Here is a 14,215-nt window from a genome sequence, read left to right as displayed (position 1 = left end):
AGACTAGTTTGCTTAAATTGGAACAATTCAATTTTATGTTTGTTTTTCGAAAATGGTTTGAATTTGTCACTTGACAAAGTGGGCTTAAAGCTTGAGAATTTGCCACTTGACAAAGTGGGTTTAAAGTTTGTGAATTTGCTACTTAACAAAGTGGGCTTAAATGTACATTCATTGAATCGTTCCAATTCAAGCAACAAGTCTTCATTCACAGGCATTCAAGCAGTTTAACAAGTAAGCACTTAGTCTCATGGCAAGCATGCTAGTCATGGCAGTCACTCACACTCATGCAAGTATGCTAAAGCATTAAAAACTCACCTAGTACTCCAAGCTAAGATAAAACAAAAGAGTTAGAAAAATATGCATGATACCTAACTATACAAGATGGCTAATGCAACGCATACAATAATGCAACTAAAATAGACTCGGTTACTTAACATGTTATTTGCAACAATTTCATAACATGCGTTTAAACACATATTAAACGAGGTAATAAACGACAATGCAAGTTTGAACGATGAACCGAGCCTCAATGTATGCAATACAAATGAATGGATGCAAACATCCAATATGTAAATAAAAACGTGATGTCCCTAAACTAACCATCAAAAGCGGATAAATAAAAAGGAGAAAGACGTGGAGTTTGGAGACATACACATTATTACAACATTGATGCCCCCGCGTAGGAGGGTTCGAATGAATACACTAGCTAAGCTAGACTACTTAACTAATTATTACAAAACTTGAATAATTAACTACCCTAAGCTAATTATTTAAGTACAACAATTAAATAATTTAACTATGCTAAGCTAATTAAATATTTACAACATAAACTTATTTAATTAATCAATCTAAACTAATTAAATAAGCACAAAACAAACTAATTAGCTACAACTAATTAATTACAACAAGGATACTAAGTACAACACTTTACTAATTAGCTATAACTAATTAAGTACAACAAATAAATGACTAATTGCTAATTAAACTAATTAACTAGTCCTGGGAAGCGAGGGAGGCCCATGCGTGCTTGGTTTCCACCCGAAGAATGTCCACTGTTTGCTCCTGAAAGCCTTTGTTGCACAATCCTTGGACTGGTTTTTCTTTTTCCAGATCAACGCTGCTCTGCTTCACAAACATTCTGCTCAAAATTCACTGGTGGTCGGTAGGCCAGAAGTGGTGGCCAGTTGGCCACCAATAGGAGGTTGCCGTCCAACACTGATGGCCTGCAGGCCAGATATAGTGCCCGGCTGGCCACTGATGATGCACTATTCCTTGCTGCAACAGAGAGCAAACAGGGCAAAGAAATGGTATTCTCATAGGTTGTTGTACTATGTATCCCTCTTTATCATCAAAACATCTCAAATGAGTGGTACACTTGGTCCTCAAACCATTAATTCAAGCAACTTCATTGCATGATGGCTAAGGTACTAAAATGTACAAGTTTAATAAATTCACAAACAAGACCAAAAACCATCACCTTATCATGCATGATCAAGGGCAATGGAGACTTAGGAAACTTGGCACATTTCATCACTTTGAGTATAAAATGCCCCAATTTTCCTTGTGTTCAATTAACGTCCGATTGAACACACTAAAACACAACCAAATTCTTATCTTTGCACAATTTTAGTTTCAACTTTTATTTTAATTATCCTTCCATTGTTTAACCAATTAATTCCATTGGTGAGTTAATTCCTCTAAAAGAGAATTAAGTGTCAAACAAGGGGTAGTTTAAGGTAAGAGAGAGATGTCATGCCGTTGATAATAAACCCCCAGAAGAGGATTAAACCATTAAGCATGGACCTCAATCTCAAGCTTAAACAATCTTAAGGTTAAAACAACCCTCAAAGCAAATAAAGAGTCAAGAAGTGAGGGAGGTTGCGGAGATTATGAGTGCTGAAAGTAAGTGAGAAAAACACTAAAACAATGCAATCAACTCAAACAAGTGGTGTCTAAAGACCTAAAATACCAAACTTGTGAGGACACTTACACTAGAAGCATACAAAACAAGACTCAAATGCAACTACCAGCCAAAAACAAAGGCAAAACAGTCTAAAATATAGCCTAAAACATGCTGGAATTAAGCTACAAAAGGCTAGAAAATTAGCTAATACATAGAGCTAACTAGGCTAGCAAGCAAGGCAAAAGGAGGGGAGGCTAACCCCTCCAAATTTGGACTTCAAAACATGATTTTCACCACTGAAATTACTCTGAAATTTAGTTTTCAAAAGCCCAAAAAAAGTTTGTTTGAAAGTGGGAAACAAAGGTTGAAAGGCTTTACAAACAAGGAAGAAAGAAGGTTGAACCACCCCCTACCTTTAAATGGCCTAAAACAATGAATTTCAGTCCACAAAAATAGAGTTTTTATAGCCCAAAAATAGTCCAAAATCAGTGGAAAAAGATAATAAAAACAAGTATGCAAAGCAAGTTTAAAAGGCAAGTATTATACCTCTTGAAGCAAAGATCAATTTTAGGCAACAATTCAAGCCAAAAACAACTTCAAGAGCTCCAAGAAGACCTCAAGGAACCTCTGTAGGCAAAAGTGTAGTGTATGCAGGCTAATGTGCACAAACTTGCAAGAGAGAGAGAATTATAGAGAGAGAAAATTGTAGAGAGAGAGGATATTTTTGCTCCCAAAGTATTTCTAACCTTGAAACATGAGAGATGGGTCATGTATATATAGAAAACATGAGCCTTAGGTCGAAAATAACTATTCAGAAACAGCTGGAGCAGTGTGAAAATAGCTGGAGGAAAATATCTACAAAAAATCTGCTTTTTGACACCAGTTGTCGGCCGGCCATCACTGGTGGCCGGCAAAACACTCAAAATGGCCAAAAGTTGCACCAATGGCAGGCCACAAAAATTTGTTTTTAGGCCCGGCTTCAAATGGGCATAACTCCTTTATCTGGACTCGGTTTTAGGTCATTCTTGAGTCTATATTGAAGCCTCGGAAGTCTACTTTCCAATGGTGGCAGCCTCATATCTAAATTATAAGTGTGCAAAGAGATATGCCTATTTTAGTGAAGGTTTCTTAGTTTTGTCTTAATCGGATTGATGCCTAACTTCTTTCCAACTAGTTTTCCTCTCTCTCCTCTAATTTTCTTCAACTCCAAACCTTTAAATAAGATGTTTTTAAATATTTTTCAAAGAGTTCACATCTCTTCCATTTATTTCCACTTTATTCTTGCTCGGTTTATCGAAAAGTGCAATTTTAACGAAATGCAAGCCTCAGAACATCGTAAAAATATTTTTAAAAATATTTTGAAAGGGAGGGTTTTAAGGTCTAAAATAATTTTGGTCAAAAATAGTTTTGGTCCAAAATGGGGTAAGGTTGGGATTTAGAAGCTTTTCTTGCTGAAGAAATTGAAGGTTTGCACAGCACAACTTTCATCATCGAGTGATCAATCAATGACGTCCAAGTCTTAAGGGCAGTCAAAAATGGGGTGTCTACAACTATACACAGTTATTACTCATAGATGGCTCCAATAGAAAATCAGACGAATCAAACAACCAAGTAGCTAAGACGTGTGACCTACACAAACATAATGCGGATACACATTGAAACGCATATTCTAAAAACACTTAAATTGTTTCTTTTCTATCTTTGTGTGTTTCTAATCCTTATCCTTATTATTATGTCTTAATTAAGGCTTAGGAATGCCTAAGATGCAATGAGGATGCCAAAATACGTGTTGTAACACTTAGTCAGATTTCTGAAAATAAGGTCTTCGCTCAAGTGGACTACAAAATTCTGTAAAACTTCTGGATGCTCTCATTTTACGCTCGAGCGCAACTTCTGGTTGCTCGAGCCAAGGTTCAAAAATAGGCGCGGTTACTCGAGCGCAGGTTCTCTCGCTTGAGTAGAGGCTCGTGTCTGCAAAAGTACTGGAAGCATGAATTTTACACTCGAGCCAACTTTTAGTCACTCGAGCGAAAGTGCAAAACAAAGAGTGGTCGCTCGAGCGCAGGTTCTGTCACTCAAGCGATGATACAGAATTCTAGAATTTCTAGATTGATGTTCAAGATGCAAAACTCAATTTCAAAGCTTTAAAACACATCATTTGGGCCCAAAACTTGAGAAAACATGGCTAAACTTGTAAAACATCAAGAATTAAGGATCATTTTGCAAAATCAAGTCCCAAAAGTAAGTCAATTGTCCAAAATTCAACTTGAAACTTCCAAAACATAACATGCATATAATGTTATGAGCTTCATCCAAACCATGATCAGTGGAGATGTTTGGTACAAAAACATGTTGAATTCTCAAAACATAGCCAATGTAAGGTCATGCATGTGAAAATTTTTGGGTAAACAACTTCAAAATACCATGATATGTGCATGCATACTTGATATGGTCTCAATTCTACTTCTATAGCTTAATTCTTGCATCTCTTAGCTCAATTCTCTTGAATTCATGCATTAACAAACTCAAGTACAACCTAAAGGTTTGAATTCTTACCTTAAGTGTTCAATTAGGCTCTAATTGACCAATTCTCAAAGTCTCCAAGCTAGTTCCTCCAAGATTCCTAGTTAATCTCCCTTCTCTAGCTTTGATCTCAATTTCTTCCCTTTCACTCTCTCTCTTACATTTTTCTCCTCAAAAGATGATGAACCAAGAGAGTTCTAACATGTATATAAGCCTTATGTAGGCTTGGTTGGTGGGTTTAATTAAACTAGGCTTACAACTAATCAAATGGGCATTATTTTATTCTAATTATTTGATTCTAAATCGAATTCCAATTAATCCTACCATAATGTTCTAAAAATTCCAAATAACGCACAAACCAAGTAAATTTCATGATTGGATGCCAATAAGGCCTTCAATTCGCATATCAAATCTGAAATACAAACTAATCTTTCTACAATAGAAACATATAAATACAAATACCATTTAACACATGCAATTAACGTAGCATTTCATCTTAATTACTTATTATACATTCTCAATCATGGATTATAGACTAATCACAGGTTGGGGTTGTTACAGCCTTCCCCTTTAAAGAGTTTGGTCCTCCAAATTCGAATTACCTTTGTTTTAGAAGAATATCGGGTCTAAAGGGAACAAATCAGGGTATCTCTTCATCATATCCTCTTCCGTTTTCCATGTTGCATATGTCCCTCCATGATTTTGCCAATCTACTTTCACCAACAGAATTTCTTTGTTCCTCAGTCTTTTGATTCGGTGATTCACAATTTGAATTGGCCTCTCTTCATATGTATAGTCATCCTTCAGAAGCACTTGTGTTGGCTCAATAACATGGTGTGGATCCCGTAAATATTCGCGAAGCATCGAAACATGAAAAACATTATGCATGTTCTCCATAATCGGAGGTAAAGCCACTCGGTACGTCACAAAATTGATTTTCTCAATAATTTCAAACGGCCCAATGTATCGTGGTGCTAACTTTCCTTAAACCCCAAATCGAGTTTGCCTTTTTATTGGAGTCACTTTGATAAACACATGGTCACCGATTTCATATTCCCTCTCTCTTCTCCAAACATCCAAATAACTCTTTTGGCTACTTTGGGCAATTTTCAAATGTTATTGAATCATTTTCACTTTATTAGTTGTTTCTTACACAAACTCCAGTCCCAATAATGGTCTATCGCCTACTTTGGCCCAGTAAATGGGAGATCGGCATTTTCTACCATACAACACTTCATAAGGAGCCATTCCAATACTTGAGTGATAGTTGTTGTTGTACACAAACTCGGCCAAAGGCAAATAGGTTTTCCAATATCCTTGGAAATCCAATACACACATTCTGAGCATATCTTCCAAGGTCTGTATTGGTCTTTCTAATTGGCCATCTGTTTGCTGGTGATAAACACTACTTAATCTCAATTCAGTCCCCAAAGCTTGCTGCAAACTTTGCCAGAATCTTGAAGTGAACTTAGGATCTCTGTCAGATACAATAGATACTGGCACACCGTGTAATCTTACAATCTTATTCACATAAATGTTAGCTAATTTGTCTACATTATAAAAAGTCTTCATAGGCAAAAAGTGAGCAGACTTAGCTAAACGATTAGCAATTACCCAAATATAATCCATACCTCGGGAGGAGTGAGACAATCTAATAATAAAGTCCATCGTAATGTGCTCCCATTTCCATTCCGATATTGGAAATGACTGAAGTAATCCAGCGGGTCATTGATGTTCGACTTTCACTTGTTGGCAATGCAAACATCTAGCTATAAAGTCAGCAATACATTTCATGCCAGGCCACCAGAAGTTTTGTTTCAAATCTTTGTACATTTTTGTGTTCCCTAGATGCATAGCAAATTTGGAGTTATGAGCTTCGGTCATGATACGCTTTTTCAATTCAGAACAATCCGGTACACAAAGTCTTCCTTGAAATTTCAGGACATTGTCTTCGAACACAAATTTGGGCCTCGGTTTTAAACCAATCTCATCAACAGTCTTTTTTCAGAAATTCATCTTATAATTGTTTTTCTTTAACTTCTTCAACTATGGCCGGTTGTGCAGAAATGGTGGCTAGAACTCCACCCTGTTCACACAAAACCACTTCAATTTCATTTTTTTCCAGATCACACAACAATTCTTTATGGCTAGTGAGCAAACATGACAAATTCCTAATAGACTTTCAGCTCAAAGCATCTGCAACTGTATTTGCCTTTCCCGGATGCTACAAAATCTGCTAGTCATAATCTTTAATCAACTCTAACCATTTTCTCTGTCTCATGTTCAGTTCTTTTTTAGTGAAAAAAATGTTTCAAACTTTTGTGGTCTCTGTACACCTCATAATTCACTCTATATAAAGGTCATGGGTTGGATAATTCTTCTCATGTGGTTAGAGTTGACAAGAAACATAAGCAATCACTTTACCATTTTGCATTAACATATATCCCAAGCCTTTGTATGATGCATTATTGTAAATCTGAAATCCGTCTGTACCATTAGACAAGGTTAGAATCGGTGCGGTTACCAATCCAGTCTTCAATTCTTGGAAGGCTGACTCTCGTTGATCATTCCAATCAAATGATACATTTTTCTATGTCAACTATGTCAATGGCATAGCAAGTTTGGAGAAGTCTTTTACAAATCTTTTGTAATAGCCAGCAATTCCCAAAAAACTTCTAACTTCAGATACATTTGTCAGTCTTGGCCAGTCTACAATAGCTTCAATCTTCTGTGGGTCAATTGATATGCCATCTTTATTGATTACATGCCCCAGAAAAGTCACACAATCAAGCCAGAATTTGCATTTGGAGAATTTTACATGAAGTTTCTTTTCTCTCAGGATCTGTAGCACAATTCTCAGATGATTTTCATGTTCTTATGGGCCTTAATACATCTGAAAATAACCGAACATGCATAATTGGATCCTCACTCCCATCGAATCTGTTGATGTGGGGCATCTTAAATTTCTCTGGTAATCTGACCAAAGCCTTAGTGTACCCATCTTCGATATCTGGAATGGAGTTGAAGCCCTAGGATTTCTTCAATGCTTTCTCCAATCTAGCAATCTTGACTAAGGCCGGATTAATTGAGGGAGGTTGAACCGGAGGCCTATAAGCCGGAGCCAGGGGAAACATTTGCTGAAGATTTGGGATTTGGGGATTTTCAACCGGTGGGGTGGATTAGGATTTGGCTGGGCAGCTGGGACTGGATGCACGGTTGATGCAGATGCCCCAGATGTACATCGTAGATCGGCGATAATCTCATTCTGTGCAGCCATCCTTTGGTTTACAGTATCCATAGTTCTCTGGAAAGCCGCCATCATGGCAGCATATTCCCCCGAGTTTTGTGTTGTATTATGTGCCATTGCTGGTCTGGGTGAACTAGGTGCTGGTGAACTGATTGAGTGAGAACGGATAGGTGTTTGCAGAGTGCTTTGTACTTGTGCTGCTGACCGTCTGTTCCTTCTTCGCCGAGTGACTGGTAGAAGGAGACCAACACAGGCTGGCTACCAACAAGGTCTTGAGCTTTGCAAAGCCTACCAAAGCGAGTCCACATAACTTGGGGAATATCGTGTCTTTTTGAAGCTATAATGGTAAACTACCTAGCAAAAAGAAAGAAAGAAAAACATAATCAAAATCGGATAGCACATCGGCCCTAATTCACAGCAATCATAACACACAACTGAACTGTAATCCCCACTGAACTCTGTTCTCAAACTCATACTGATATGAACTACCCTGTACAGTCTCACTATAAAAGCACATACCAAGTAAAAGAACCATAACACCCCTATGAGGGGGTAGGGTTACCCTGTCCTAGATTTTTGGCATGATCTAGGCTGCACTATTTCAAACAATGAGTTTCATAGCATCCTGCAAATGAGTGGCATCCTGTCTTAGATTGGAATAGTCACTATAGTTTCACTATATGCAACTAGGTCAAATGGTCAAAAGGGTACCTCAGCAAGATTACCTAATATACCTCTCACACCTAACATCGAGAAGTGAAAGGAGGATCAAGCGGTACGGTGGTAATCCAGATCCAAGGGTTGTGTTTCCAACATGGCAGAGCCTATGACCGGTCAGCCTTTTGGCAATCCTTTAGAGCAAGCCTCTGACAAACCGTCCAGGAATAGCAGATGGAAAACACAGTAACTTAAAGTAACCATGCAAATGCAATGCAAAGAACATATAAGTGTAGATAAAATTTCACATCATGAGTTTCAAGTCAAAATTTTCTAAATCCCCAACAGAGTCATCAAAAACTGTAGCTTGCTTTTTGTGCTCCTTTCAAAACACGACTAGCCCTATAGTTCGGACTCCCGTGGTTCTGAATCTGATTTCACAAAGTGTAATGTAAAACAGTGAAAACACAAAAGAGTTCAAATCTGGCAATTCTTTTGAAAAATCGATGTTTGAATCAAATGTAAAAAATGGACTGCATTGCCAGATTTTAGAGTCCCCACCTAAACATTTTTGGGAAATTGAGAAAACCCATGACTCGTGCCAAAGGCCACTTATCCATCATCACCAAAGTGTCTCGACACATGAACTTAGGTATGAGAGGGAGGTCGTGAATTGAGCACCCTACTCGCCCGATCAAAGATCGGCCTCTACTAATCATGATATAATTTTTATTTATGTTATATGCTCTTGTTCCGATTTTATTAGCTATTTTTACTATATGACGCACACAAGTATAGACTAATTTGCAAGAATTGGAACATTTGATTTCTTGTTTGTTTTTTGAAAAGAGCTTTGTGAATATGCCACTTGAAAAAGTGAGCTTAAAATGGACATTAATCAAACTATCTCAATTCATGAAACTAGCCTTCATCCACAGGTATTCAAACAGTTATATCATTTAATCAATTAGCCTCATGGAAGTATGCTTTGAGATGGTAACAACCACACTCATGTGATATGCTAAAGCTCAAAATTGTTCACCTAGTACTCCGAGCCAAAACAAAGAAAAATAATTAGAAAAATATGCACGTTCCTAATTAATGAAATATGACTAAATGCAACGCACACATTATGTAATTTATAGGCTCGGCTATGAGCATGGCATATGATTCCATTCAAGACATGCGATAAAGCACATATTCAAGCAATGAATTTGAACATTGATATTGGGTTAGTATGATGAGCTGAACCTTGGATGCATGCAAGACAATGGATGCAACGCATAAGAATGCTAATTTGAAAAATGATGTTTCTATACTAACCATTGTAAGCAAGTAAGTAAAAAGGAGAAAGACATGGGGTTGGAAGACATATAACTTGTTACATGTTGGCACTCGTGCAAGAGGGTGCGAATCAAAGTCCAAGAGTCTAAATTAACTAATTATTACAAAACCAAATGAATAAATTAAAGAATTAACTAACTAGCTACTCTATTACAACAAGTATAATAATGAGAAATAAACTAGCTATCTAAGTTAATTAGTTATAAGAATTACAACTAAACAATAATAATAATAACAATCATAACAATAATTACAACAAGACTAATTGTAACAATAATAATAAATTACTTACAACAATACTCAGAGAATTAATTTACAACAATAATACAAGCAAGGATGTGCAAGGGTTGCATGCACAGTGTCCAAGAACAACTCTGTTTGCCTAGGCCTGCTTTGTTTCACCTTAAGCCTTTGCCCTCTGTTTTCTACAAAATATACTACTGACCAAACATTGATGGCCAGCCGTGCCACAATGAGGCCTAGCCGTGCCTCAATTTTATACAGAATCCTGTTTTGTGCTCTGAAGTGAAAACAATGCAGACAGAGTTGTTATGAACTCTGTTTATCCCTCTTACACTTCTTTGTCATGGGAAAGCCTCAAGAGAAGGTTGGAATCGTTTCCAAAACCATCAATGAACAAGTTGATTGCTTGATGATTTCAGATACAATTTGGACAAAATTCAATAAATGCAACGAACAACAACCACCCCTCCCTCCTATCATAGAGTGAACTTAAAGAGGGAGGTAGAGACACTTCAAGGTTCATCAAAACATCATGAATTGATGTATGACGAACTTGGACACAATGGACTCGACGTAACGTCCGGCCGAACCCAAGCAATATAACTCATTTTCTTTATATGGATTGGTTCATTTTAAGCCAAATTCATTAGTCTTTGCCATCCTTTAATCCATTAAGTCCAAGATGATTCTTACGTCCACTAAGTGAGAAACATGTCAAATGGGAGGTGATTCTCAACATGAAAAAAAGGACTACACCATTGACAATGAACCTCCGTTGAGATTAAGCCATTAAGCATAGATCTCTAGTTGATGTTTTGAATAACCGTTAACTGATTGAAACAACTCTCAAATGAAAGAAATGAATGGTAAGTTGATTATTAAAATGAGGTTCTTAAACATGGAAATTAGACAAAGAAAGGCTACGAACACTACTCAACAAGCTATGTATGCAAACTTATGAGACAACAATCAAGCTAATCAAAGCATGAACTAATTAAACAACCTAGGACAACACTAAAAAGCCCTTAATAAATGAGAAACAGTGGCTCAAAGTGCATGAAAAGTGCCTAAAAAGCTAAACAACAAAGAAGGAAAACAAGGCTAGTAAGCAAGAAGAAGGGGGGTTGGCTAATCCCTCCACTTTTGAAATCTCAAAGCATGATTTTTTGCCTCTTTTAAACTCTGAAAAACAATTTAGAAAGCAAAGAAAAAGAGTGTAAGAGCAAGGGTTTGAGCTATAGGTGAAGGTGTAAGAAAGTGTGTTAACTCTCTCTACCCTTTTGGTAGCTCTCCAAACCCAAACTTAGACACTTGAAGGGAGATCATAACAACACAAAACTATAAGAACTAGATAATAAATAATTGAAATGAAAGCAAGGGAGGAAATAACAAGCTTATACCTCTTGACAAAGGTAGCTCTTTGTTTGTGAATCAAACTAAGTCCAAACACACTCTCAAGCTTGAATTGTGATGCTCAAGCCTCAACAAAGGTTCCTAGGCTAAGGTATGAAGGTGTATATGGTGTATGGATATAGGTTCAAGGTGGTAGGCTTGCTCAAAGGGTTGTTTGCACAAGAAGAAAGAACTCTCAAGAAGGTGTAAATGCTTTTTAGAAATTCTTCAACCCTCAAAACAGCGATACAACTTCGTTTTTATAGAATTTAAGCAAGAGGGATCATAAATATCTTCAAAAATGGACAGCTAGCGGGTTCCCACCTAGAACAGTGTTTCTTGCTACTGAGGCACGACCGGCCATCAATAGCCACGGCCGGGCCTCAATGAGGCACGGCCGGGCCTTAATGTGTTCCCTTGTTTTTTTACTCCAAACTCAACATAGGGTGGCACAATGTGTAAAAATGGATTTTTGGGGTATCATCAGTGGGAATATGGAAGATTTGGGATTGTTTCGGAGCTTAAACATAGCCTTTTCGTTGAGACCTTGAACTACGCACAACACCATTTTCATCATCGAGTGTACCGGGTAAAGCACTCGAGCCTTGTGAATCACCAGTGTCATGTAACCAGCCAGTAATCATGAGATTACTTACGGCCTCAGACAGAAATCAGTAACATTTAATATCAATAAGGGGGCAGATGCGGAAGCAGAATTATAAATTTTTTCCAATGAACTATGCATATATGGCATTACAAAGACTTTTCACATTATATTAGTAACTCACACCATACAGTCAATATAGATATACATATATCTAAGATCATTCAAAAACAAGCTTAACAGGAACTAAGTCATATGCTTAGATACAGACTTGGTCCTACGGGACCACAAAAGTAAACAAAAGGAAAGTCATAACCAAAGCCTCGCACGTGAGGTGTCCAAAGTAGATTCCACGGTATATGATATCCTTAACAGGTTCACTAGGGCTGAGGCTTGACATTCAGCTGCTCATCTACATACATATAAATAAAGAGTGAGCTAACCCTCAGTGAATAATACCAAAGTAAAGGGGCTAAGTGAATGAGCCACTTTTTAACAAATAAGCATATCTAATTAATAAGCATATACAATCAGTAAGCATTTGACATCGAACGACCTCGGGTCCGACATGTGACGGAACAACCTTAGGTCCAAGAGATAGCAGAATATACAGTGCGAGTTCAATCATTACTCAACAAAATGACCTTGGGCAGAACAGTGTACAAAATGACCTCAAGTCATTACTCAATAGAACGGCCTTGGGCCCAACTATGTATAGAATGATCTCAGGTCTAATAGTTAACAGACTCACCGATCGAATTCAGTCATTTCTTATCAGAATGACCTTGGGTCCAATAATTTACAGTAGTATAATGGCCATTCAATTATTGCAATTGCATATCAGTCATTCTAACTAGTTAGAGATTTAATCATATCATATCAATCAATTAGTCTTATCAGAGATCCAGAACAACCTTGGGTCCACTTTATTAGATACACAAAGTGGCCTTAGGCCCAATTCAGATATATTGAGCAATCTCATTGCATGATTCAGTTATACAGAATGACCTTAAGTCCTCTATTCGAATTGTACATAACAATCTTGGGTCCATTTATTATAGTCATTTCATACAAATAGCATATCATTCAATCAGTTCATAACTCATTCACATATATCAATCATTGATTCAGAACGATTGACCATATAAGGACAATCAGAAAATAAAGTATATGTAAAATATCTTTACTAAGATAGTACTTACAGTGTTCAATTGGTTGATTTGTTCGCAGGGTTGACCCTACACAATTCATAACACATATAGAAATTGGGTCACAATACTATTCAATCTGTTCTTTAATTCATTTATCTTTCTTAGACTTATTATTAACTCTTTAGTTCATTTAGAATGCTCAATGTATACCTAATAATGCTTAAAAATGAAAGAGAACGGAATTTGGAATGTCAAACAACTTTTCAAAGTTTCTTGAAACAGAGCACTTCGCTTGAGCGCAGCATTGGTCGTCCGAACGAACCCTTCAGTCTGTAAAAGTACTGGATGCACTCATTTTATGCTTGAGCCAAGACTGAAAATAAAGGGTCGTCGCTCGAGCAGTCTTTTGGTCACTCGAGCCAACCTCCAATGTCTGTAAAACTACTAGGAGCTCGAAATGTTCACTCGAGCAACAATTTCATCGCTTGAGCGAACTGCTCAAATTTTGGAATTTCCAAAATTCTATTTTGAGCTTCAAACACACATTCAAGGTTCCAAATTCATGCATGACTCACTCAAACATGCAAGAACCCTTCCAAATACATATATTTGAAGCTAGTTTCAACCCATAGTTCAAAATTCCATGAATTCATCAAAATTCAAACCTTAAACTTCATGTTTGTGAACCATTTTTCAAATCTTGCATCCATAGACTTTTAAAATTAGAATTGGACTCTAAAACATGATAATCCATGCATGCATGTAAGACATAATTTCAAATTCATCATAATTTGCAAGGTTTATGCTCAAATTTGAAGAATCAAAATAAATTCATGCATGCATGCCCAAAATGATCACAATTCCTACAATCTTGCTCAATTCACATACTTAGCTACACATTCTTCTTGAATTCACCTAATTATTGACTTAAGCTCATACATTAAGGTTCAAAAGCTTACCTGGAGCCTTGATTAACACTTGTGTTAAGCAATTTTTGAATTAATCTTCCCTATCCTTCAATCTACTAAGCAATCCTCCAAGTTGAGTTCCTTTCTCTTTCTAAATTGACTCAATCTCTCTCTAGAATGAATCTTAGTAGATTTTTGAGCTTCCAAAGATGAGTTAAGCTCATCACTCTTCATATTTATATA

The sequence above is a fragment of the Camellia sinensis genome, chromosome 10 (genome assembly GCF_055761805.1).
Source record: "Camellia sinensis isolate YWXY chromosome 10, ASM5576180v1, whole genome shotgun sequence".
Lineage (NCBI taxonomy): Eukaryota > Viridiplantae > Streptophyta > Magnoliopsida > Ericales > Theaceae > Camellia > Camellia sinensis.
This window is presented reverse-complemented; position numbering follows the sequence as displayed.